The sequence below is a fragment of the Lolium rigidum genome, chromosome 7 (genome assembly GCF_022539505.1).
Source record: "Lolium rigidum isolate FL_2022 chromosome 7, APGP_CSIRO_Lrig_0.1, whole genome shotgun sequence".
Lineage (NCBI taxonomy): Eukaryota > Viridiplantae > Streptophyta > Magnoliopsida > Poales > Poaceae > Lolium > Lolium rigidum.
In genome coordinates, this window is record NC_061514.1 from 176,506,518 (window position 1) to 176,516,631 (window position 10,114).

General features: G+C 41.5%; 1 long non-coding RNA gene across 1 annotated transcript; it reads left to right on the top strand.

Annotated features, from left to right (window-relative positions):
* The first annotated feature begins 1,740 nt into the window (after positions 1-1,740).
* LOC124675781 lies at positions 1,741-6,233 on the top strand. The gene is made up of 2 exons (XR_006993414.1): positions 1,741-2,185; positions 6,024-6,233. It is a non-coding gene; the product is annotated as an uncharacterized LOC124675781 (long non-coding RNA).
* Positions 6,234-10,114: the final 3,881 nt, after the last annotated feature.

The following is a 10,114-nucleotide window of genomic DNA, read 5'->3' on the forward strand; positions in this document are numbered from 1 at the left end:
TGATTTGCTTCTAGGGTTTACTATAATTTTCTATTGATCTATAAGTAGGTATTAGATTTAGTATATTAGGTATAGGTATGGTATTACCCAACGGTAGTAGGGGAAATGCACTTTGGCTCATAGGAGCATATGCTCCCATTATGTGAATCCACATTTCAAAGTATTAAAAAATTCTAAACTAAATTTTTACGTGTACATCTAGACATTTTATGTTGCTACACAAGTTTTCAAAAGAAAAAACATTTTTCTGTGGCTCCTGTAAAAAAGACAAATTTTAATGCTGTAACACGACTACGTACAGGACATTTTTTTGTCTTTTTTATACACACCACACAAAATGTTATTTTTCCACGAAAACTTGTGAACGAACATAGGATGTCACAATGTATAAGAAAAAATTTATGTCAGATTTTTTTTGACATTTCTAAAATTGTTTTTTATTATTTTCTATAATGGGTGCATATGCACGCGCGTGCCAAAATGCCACCTCCCGGTAGTAGTTGAATTCTTAACATATACAATTCTATGATTATAGTGCAGTAAGGTTCCAAAGTGTATCATATAAGCATTTGAATTAGCTCCAGGTATAAAGTAATGGCTTCTATTATAGGGGGAATACATGGTTTAGGAGTTAATTAAGAATAATAAGTGATTCTAGGTATAGTTACTCTAATAATGTCGAGTTCTAGGGTTTCATCTATTATGATTAAGGAATTTAGTTTTAAGGTTTTAAGAACTTCCGATAAGGTACTAAATGGTTTTGGATTTAATTAACTATTTTAAGTAAAAGATAGTATTCATTAAAAATAGGAGTAGGTACTATAATATTATTTAGAACTAATTAATATTGATCATAGATTTTATGGAACTTTATATGTTTCTTTAATAAAAACTAAGTTTTATTTAATTTATCATGTTCAAATCATAACGATAACATTCATTGCATTATTGAGGTAGAAATAACATTTTGGACATTTAGAAATTCTATTTGATTTTTTTAAAAGTATTACTAAGTATTTTTCTAGGGACTTTAAAGTAATATTATATTTTTACATCATAATCAATTAATTATACAAGGTTAGTGGATAATTTTATTTAAGGTGTAAATATTGAATCTACACAAGTGTGTAAATATTAAGTACTAAGCATCTGTGTGAATTATTGCTACATACCCGTACACACATTACTAAGCTATATAGTTATTAGTTTTTCTTTAATTATATAGTTATTAGTTTGAGCTAGAGCGAATGGGTCACCAGCACATTCGCATTAGCAGATACACTAAACTGGCTTGGGCCCAGCCCAAAGTGTGTTCACTCACAAGTCACGCACGCACACGACCCTATCGATCCCCACCTCTCACACGCATGTGACACCCAGGCACGCCTCCGCGATGCGGCCACCGCCTTCCGCCGCTGCGGTGATTCCGGCCGTTGTCGGCCATCTCCGGCGCCGCTGCTAGCTGCCGTCGCTCCGCCGTGGCATGCTCTATCATTCCCCCGTTTTCGATCTGAGTTCCAGGGCCTTGCTCGCATGCCCCCAACCCCGCTGTGACGGCGACTCTGCCTCAGCTCTGGTCGATCTAGGCCGAACATGTCGCCACCACTGGCTGGCGAGGCTCCGATCCCTCGTGCTCTACTCCTTTCCCCTCTTCGATTTGATTCTCGTGGCTTCTCCTGTTCGCCCCCAACCTGAAAACCCTAGACTACCACCGTCGTCGCCCAACCAGCCACCGGCCCACTCCGGCGCTGCGACGAGCCGCTGTTGCTCCGTCTAATGTCCTCCAGTGACTCACCACCTGCGCCTCCTCTACGCCCCGCACATGTGCTGGACAGCAACCCTAGCCGTGGCTAGGTTGCTGGCGTGTTCCGGCTGCTGCACCTCCTGTGGCTCCACCTCCCCGTTCTTGGTCTGATGTTGATGTGACGATGTTGTGAGGTGATGTGGTTTTGGATGGGCTCCTAATGGCTCTACTCGTGTGGATGGGTGGCGATGCTGCTGGTCATGTGTTGACTACCGTCTCGATGCCGGCGGAACGGCCACTGGTGTGCAACCCCGGCGTCCGTGTACTGGTGGAGCTGTGCTGTGCGGTTGCGACTACTAGTGTGTAACCTCGACGCCGGTTGGACGGTGTCGCCGACGCAACCCCGGCATCAACTACATCATCTACTACCCCTACTGCAATGTGAGCTAATTTCTCTTCTCGACTCTGCCTATGATCACGTATTGGGGCTTGTGCTTGTGTAAATTGCTCCATTTTGGATGATGTAGACATCCCAAGCATGTGTGGCTTCTGTTTAATTATTTTTGGTTAAGTATGATTGGCTTAATTGATAGCTTGTTGTGGCTAGGTGCCTTGCTGGTGACTTATTCATTACTTTGAATCATTCTGATTATACCAAGCTTGATAGATGTGCATTTGTGCTACATATCCAGTGATACTATTTTATATCTCTGAATTGGTGTTGCTCCCTATCACTGGTTATATGATTTTGTAGCTGTCCAATATGATAGTGAATATATACTAGTGATGATTCCTAGTTAGTTTATACCTGTGGCTTGATCTTTTGGAATCTGGTGAACCATCTTCTGGTGGTATACTTACTCTATGGTGGATATATAGATGTGGTGCCCCTGTTTGGATGATTTGTTCATCCAGGCACATGTGTGATTCCTGTCATACTTGAATTATATATTATTTACACCGGTGACCGAAGAATTCAGTTATACTTTTGTTTAGACTATTGTTGAGTTCGGACACAAGTACCGATACATAAAGGTGGATTATTTACTTGATAATTTGTTGGTGAGCTTGTGTGCATATTTATGATAGCTTTGTCGCAGATTCAAGATGATCCATGGATCATCTGAAATTTATTATGTGTTATGCAGAGTTGATTGTGTAACAAGTACATGATGGTTAACTATCAGCTGCTACTTGGGTTACTTGGTTGGCCCGGGAATAATTCCTCGGACCCCAAGTAAGCCCTTGTAACATGCCGATGAGATAATGGCTGCTTATGAGGACGGCGAAAGGATGTGTATATATGACCTTGGGTAGTACTGTTGTGGGAAAACACAAAGTGAGCTTTGAGTTTCTAGTATATGATCTAGTTGCAAAATAACAACTATAGATGATTTGTGTTTGCAAGGTTGGTTTTTATTGGTGGATCTCGGTCGTCCCTTGTTTAATAGTTTTAAAACCGATAAGAACAGATATGGCTTGATCTTGTAGTCTTGCCAATGATGCAAAGGCTGAGGCACCAATTTAAAATAAGAACAGATATTGCTATGTTGCCTTTTCCTCTCTGTGATGATTTAACATAGCACCACTATGCCTATCTGAGAGAAATAGATCCCTCATATCCCCTAGATAAAACTCTAGTGAAAGGGTAGATGGATCTACTTGCTTGGTATTTTCCACTTTATTTCCTCTCATGTGATTATGCAATAGTTAGAACAGATACTGCATGATCTATTTATCATATCATTGGGTTTCTACCTGATGCACTTTGTAGCTTGATAGATGGTTCTTCTTGCTACTGTGGTACTCTCCTTCTTGTGGCATTTCTTCTCCTCCTTGTCGCTTCTGTCGGTTTCCGCACTATCTAGGTGGTGTTCTTGTTGTACCTAATGGATGGAGGATTGCTAGATGATCTGGTGGTTTAGCTAGTGCAAATGGTTGCTAAACTTGTTGCTGGTTGGTTTGGCCAATGTGAGAAAGATGTGTGTGCTAGGAATGCTGATTAGTGAGGCAAACGAATGTTGGTACGGCTGGCTCCTTCTTTTATATGCTTGGCTGATGCTTGTGCTGTGATACGTCTCCGACGTATCGATAATTTCTTATGTTCCATGCCACACTATTGATGATATCTACATGTTTTATGTATACTTTATGTCATATTTATGCATTTTCCGGCACTAACCTAGTAACGAGATGCCGAAGAGCCAGTTGTTGTTTTCGTCGTTTTTGGTTTCGTAAATCCTAGTAAGGAAATATTCTCGAATTGGAAGAAATCAACGCCCAGGGGCCTATTTTGCCACGAAGCTTCCGAAGACCGAAGAGAAGACGAAGTGGGGCCACGGGCGCCGCCACACTAGGGCGGCGCGGCCCGTGGGGGCCCGCGCGGCCCTAGCGTGTGGGGCCCCGTGACTCTCCCGACTCCGCCCTTCCACCTACATATAGTCTTCGTCGCGAAACCCCCAGCACCGAGAGCCACGATACGGAAAACCTTCCGCAGACGCCGCCGCCACCAATCCCATCTCGGGGATTCGGAAGATCGCCTCCCGCACCCCGCCGGAGAGGGGAATCATCTCCCGGAGGACTCTTCACCGCCATGGTCGCCTCCGGAGTGATGAGTGAGTAGTTCACCCCCGGACTATGGGTCCATAGCAGTAGCTAGATGGTCGTCTTCTCCTTATGTGCTTCATTGTCTGATCTTGTGAGTCGCCTAACATGATCAAGATCATCTATCCGTAATGCTATATGTTGTGTTTGTTGGGATCCGATGGATAGAGAATACTATGTTATGGCGATTATCAATCTATTACCTATGTGTTGTTTATGATCTTGCATGCTCTCCGTTATTAGTAGAGGCTCGGCCAAGTTTTTACTCTTAACTCCAAGAGGGAGTATTTATGCTCGATAGTGGGTTCATGCCTCCATTAAATCCGGGACGAGTGACGGAAAGTTCTAAGGTTGTGGATGTGTCGTTGCCACTAGGGATAAAACATTGATGCTATGTCCGAGGATGTAGTTAATGATTACATTACGCACCATACTTAATGCAATTGTCCGTTGTTTGCAACTTAATACCGGAAGGGGTTCTGATGATAACCTCGAAGGTGGACTTTTTAGGCATAGATGCATGCCGGATAGCGGTCTATGTACTTTGTCGTAATGCCCAATTAAATCTCACTATACTCATCATATCATGTATGTGCATGGTCATGCCCTCTCTATTTGTCAATTGCCCAACCGTAATTTGTTCACCCAACATGCTATTTATCTTATGGGAGAGACACCTCTAGTGAACCGTGGACCCCGGTCCATTCCTTTACATCGAATACAATCTACCGCAATACTTGTTCTACTCGTTTTCTCGCAAACAATCATCATCCACACTATACATCTAATCCTTTGTTACAGCAAGCCGGTGAGATTGGCAACCTCACTGTTTCGTTGGGGCAAAGTTCTGTGATTGTGTTGTGCAGGTTCCACGTTGGCGCCGGAATCCCTGGTGTTGCGCCGCACTATACTCCTCCGCCATCAACCTTCAACGTGCTTCTTGGCTCCTCCTGGTTCGATAAACCTTGGTTTCTTTCTGAGGGAAAATTTGCTACTGTACGCATCACACCTTCCTCTTGGGGTTCCCAACGGACGTGTCGACTGCACGCATCATGCTGCTGACAGCACATAGTTGCATGCAGTGACTATGCTTCCTGTGTGTCCCTGGTACAGTGCATGTGGTCAAGTAGATATTTGTGTGCCTCCTAGTGCAAGTCAGTGAGGCACGCCTGTTTGATCTTATCTACCTAGGTGGCCTTTATTTTTGCTACCGCTAACCGTATTACTTTAATTGGTCTGTGATGGTTATATGCTCGAAACAAGATGTGAGTTTTATTACTTATTATTTGTGGCTATTGATTCATCTTGACTAACTATTGTCAATGGTGAATTACTTAATTTGAAAACTTGTGGCATTTAATGGACACTAGCTAGATTAGAGGGAAATGAAAAATGATTGCCTTGTTGCCTCAAATAGTGTTGCCTTGTCATTTGGATCAATTACTGTTGCCTAAGAGATATTCAATCCCTAATGTTGCCTCTAGTCCTTGTTGCCTCATGATATTACTGACCCTGTCTCCTAATTGATGTTCAGTCCCTCTAATCACCATTTGGAATCAAGATTAGTTCTTGACTCCCTTTAGCTAGTTTCCAACATTAAAATGCCTCATCATGGATGATGGCGACATTTTAATCGTAACACCATTCTCTTTTGTCTCTGTTGTTTGTTTTACAGGAAGAAAGGATAAGAAAATTGGGAAGATTTGGAATATGAAGATTTAGTTTAGAAATTTCTTGTATTCTTTTGTAATTTTCTATTTCTTTTCTAACTTGTAATTTGTTGAATAATGTTATTTGTAATAAAGTTTAACTCATTTATTCATTTGTAATTATCAAATGTATTTACTTTTACATATTATATTTATATACTTGTTTAGATTTCAAATTCCAATTCAAACTCTTATTTGAGTTTTGTCTTTCATATTCTAATCTGAATTCAAATTGTTTCTCCCAAAACACATGACTTCACAAAGGTCATGTCGAAATTTGTCGCATCGATGACTAACTCAATTCCACCGATGCAAGAGAAACCTCGATCCCTTTGACAGTTTTAAACAAAAGCGCGAAAATTCCCCGGATTTTCTATGCATGAATGCAATGCACACATATGTTTTCTCTCTTTTTGTAACCCCAAATCCTGGGATATTACAAAAACCCTATGGGGGATCAACTTGGGGGGGAAGAATTCCCCCTCCCCCCTTTGGCCGCCGGCCATAGATGGGTTTGGGGCATTGGGGGGCCACCCAAACTGACCTCCCCCCCTATATAAAGAGGGGAGGGGCAGGGGCACCCCCTTCATACCCTAACCCTGGCCGCCTCTCTCTCCTCCACCGCAAGTCTTCTCCGGCTTGGCGAAGCCCTGCAGCTTTTCTCCTCCACCACCACCACCACGCCGTCGTGCTGCTGGGATTTCGAGGGGATCTACCACACCTCCGCTGCCCACTGGAACGGGGAGAGGACGGGCTTCATCGACACCGTACGCACGACCGAGTACGGAAGTGCTGCCGGATTGCAGCACTAGACGATCGACTACATCAACAACGAGATCTAATCTCGTAGGCTTTGGAATCTTCGAGGATTAGTCTCACATACATCTCGTTGCTTCGATCTTGGTAGATTAGATCTTGCTTCTTCCTAGATTGGATCTTGGTTTTTGTTCATGTTCACGGTAGAATTTTTTTGTTTTCCATGCAATGAACCCATCAGTTGCTACTAGGGAGAAAACAGCAATGCTTTATCCAAGGATAATTCTATTGTTTACTTTACACACATCAGTTAGTGCAATAATCTGTTGCTTGCAACTTAATATTGAAAGGGGTGCGGATGCTAACCTGAAGGTGGATTATTAGTCATAGATGTAGTTGGATTACGGTCTATGAATCTTGTTGTAATGCCCAAATGAATCTCATAGTAATCACCTTGTCATGTATGGTCTTTATTCTGTCAATTGCCTAGCTGTAATTCGTTTACCCAACATGTTATTTATCTTTATGGAGAGACACCTCTAGTGAACTGTGGACCTCGGTCTTTTCTTTTACACTGATAAATCCATCTACTGTAAAGTATTGTTCTCTTTATTTCACTGCAAACAAACATCTCTTTCCATACTATATGTCTAATCCTTTTTTTTCAGCAAAACCAGTGATATTGACAACCTCACTGTAAGTTGGGGCAAAGTATTTTGGTTGTGTTGTGTGCAGGTTCCACATTGTTGCTGACACCGGTAGTGCGCCCTGCCAAAGTCAGCCAACAACACCTTCAGAAGTGGTTTCTTTCTCCTACTGGTCGATTAAACCTTGGTTTCTTACCGAGGGAAAACTTGCTGATGTGCTCATCATACCTTCCTCTTGGGGTTTCCCAGCTACGTGTTCTGGACAACATCAAGCTCTTTTATGGCGCCGTTGCCGGGGAGAAAGAGGATTTCTGCAAGGGGAGTCTCTCATCACCAATCTCTTTACTTTGTTATTGTTTTTCTTAGTTTATTTTACTTTGTCTTGTTTGCTTCTTTTTATCAAAAACACACAAAAAAAACTAGTTTCTATTATAGTTTTTTATTTTTGTTGGTCTCTTTTAGTCTTGTTAGAATGAGTATTCCTGAAGTTGAGGTTCGTTCTTATAGGCAACAAGGGGGGAAAGTTTGAAAGATGATTGGTATAGAATAAGTGATGTTCATCATAGATGTACAAAAAAAATATTCTACCATGATCCTTCTTAGGAATTTTTATGTTGGTATATCTAGCTGGAATAGGTATGTTCTAGATACTCTCACGGGGGTAATTTTCTGGGTACACCTGCTTTGGAAGCCTGCAATTTAATTGAGAGTTTAGTAGTATTATCATCTACTAATATTGTTAAAACTAAGATCACTTTGGAAGATAAAAACTGGGATATTTGTGTGTGTCACTTGCCTGGATAAGGTGGAGAGTTGGTACATTCTTCACAATCACACACATTGCAGTCGGCACAATCACAATCTACAATCATATAACAATGCACCATAAGCATGGTGACATACATTGACATGCGCAAACGGAAAAACATGCATGCACTATGTATCTTAATCATGATCACACCACTTAATTGTTCTCTAGTTGTCTTCTACATGCATGATGCTTTGGATGCAAGAAGTTTTGCATTATGTTGTTATTATAAAGTCAAGTTGTCTTCTCTGGTTGAGATTCCAAATTATAAAATATTTGGTGTCTATGAGATTTAAACAGGTATGCATAGTATTCTATATGATTAAAATAGAGGCATATGATAAGTAGGCACATTAATATTTTTATAAACCATAAAACATTTTTCTAGAGACATCTCTGCATGCTAATTGATTTTATAAAACTAATGCAAAAGGATTTACTCAATTTGGAAGTATGGATTTTATTTTATAGCCCGGGTACTCAAGTTGGGCATTTAAATAAGAATGATTTTCAAACTTCTGAAAGTTCACATTTTATGGTTCCATAATGTTTCTTATATTTTTAGGATTCCAGCGGTATATAATTTGTGATTTTTGGAGCTACCGATCTCTGGATAGGAATTTTACAAAGCGCGGGCTATCAAATTATTGTTTAAATGAAACTGACGGTGGTGCCAGGACATGTGGTGTGCTGCTATTGGTCGATACCCCTTCGTCGCGGATCAGCGCTCAGGAACGTTTGATCAACATAATTTCTACGGATCAAATTAATTGACAGATACGGAGGAGAAAACAAAAAAAAAAGGTGTGCCTACGTGGCGCTTACTGGGCGCGGACGTGGCGCTGACGTGGATCTTGTGAGCTGCCTAACATGATCAAGATCATCTATTTGTAATTGCTACATGTTGGTTTGATGTGGATACGATTTATAGAGAGATTGCTTTGGTTGAGATTATGTATTATGTTATTATGATCTTGCATGCTCTCCGTTTCTAGTAGATGCTCTGGCCAAGTAGATGCTAGTGACTCCAAGAGGGAGTATTTATGCTCGATAGTGGGTTCATGCCTCTATTTAACCATGGGAAGTGACCTTGTTCTCTACGGTTGTAGATGTGTTGTTGCTACAAGGGAGAAAACAACGGTGTTCTATTCAAGGATAGTTTCATCGTTTACTTTACACACATTACTTAAAGCGATAGTCCGTTGCTTGCAACTTAATACTGGAGGGTGTCGCGGATGCAATCCTGAAGGTGGATTATTAGTCATAGATGCAGTTACATTACGGTCTATGTATATTGTTGTAATGCCCGCATACTTTCATAGCATGTATTCTGCACCAACCATTAGCGTAGAATCTATGTTTGTCAATTGCCCATTTGTAATTTGTTTACCCAGCATATTTATTTTATTGGAGAGGCACCTCTAGTAAACTGTGGACCCCGGTCCTTCTTCTTTCAATTGCAATCTTCTACAACATTTTCCTGTTCTGTTCTCTCCAAACAATTCTTTTTCCACACGGTTCGTTTAATCCTTTGTTTTCAGCAAAACTAGTGAGCTTGACAACCTCGCTGAAAGTTGGGGACAAAGTACTTGGTTGTTTGTGTGCAGGTCTCCACGTTGCTGCTGACGCCGGCAGTGCGCCCTGCCACGAGTTGGTTCGCAACACCTCGGGAGAGAACGTTTTTCTCCTACTGGTCAATAAACCTTGGTTTCTTACTGAGGGAAAACTTCCTGCTGTGCTCATCATAACTTCCTCTTGGGGTTCCACTCAATGTTGCGCACAAATTCTCCTTCATCAACTCCGCGCCCAGCAATGTGCGGATAAAAGGGTAGGTATGCAGGGTCGC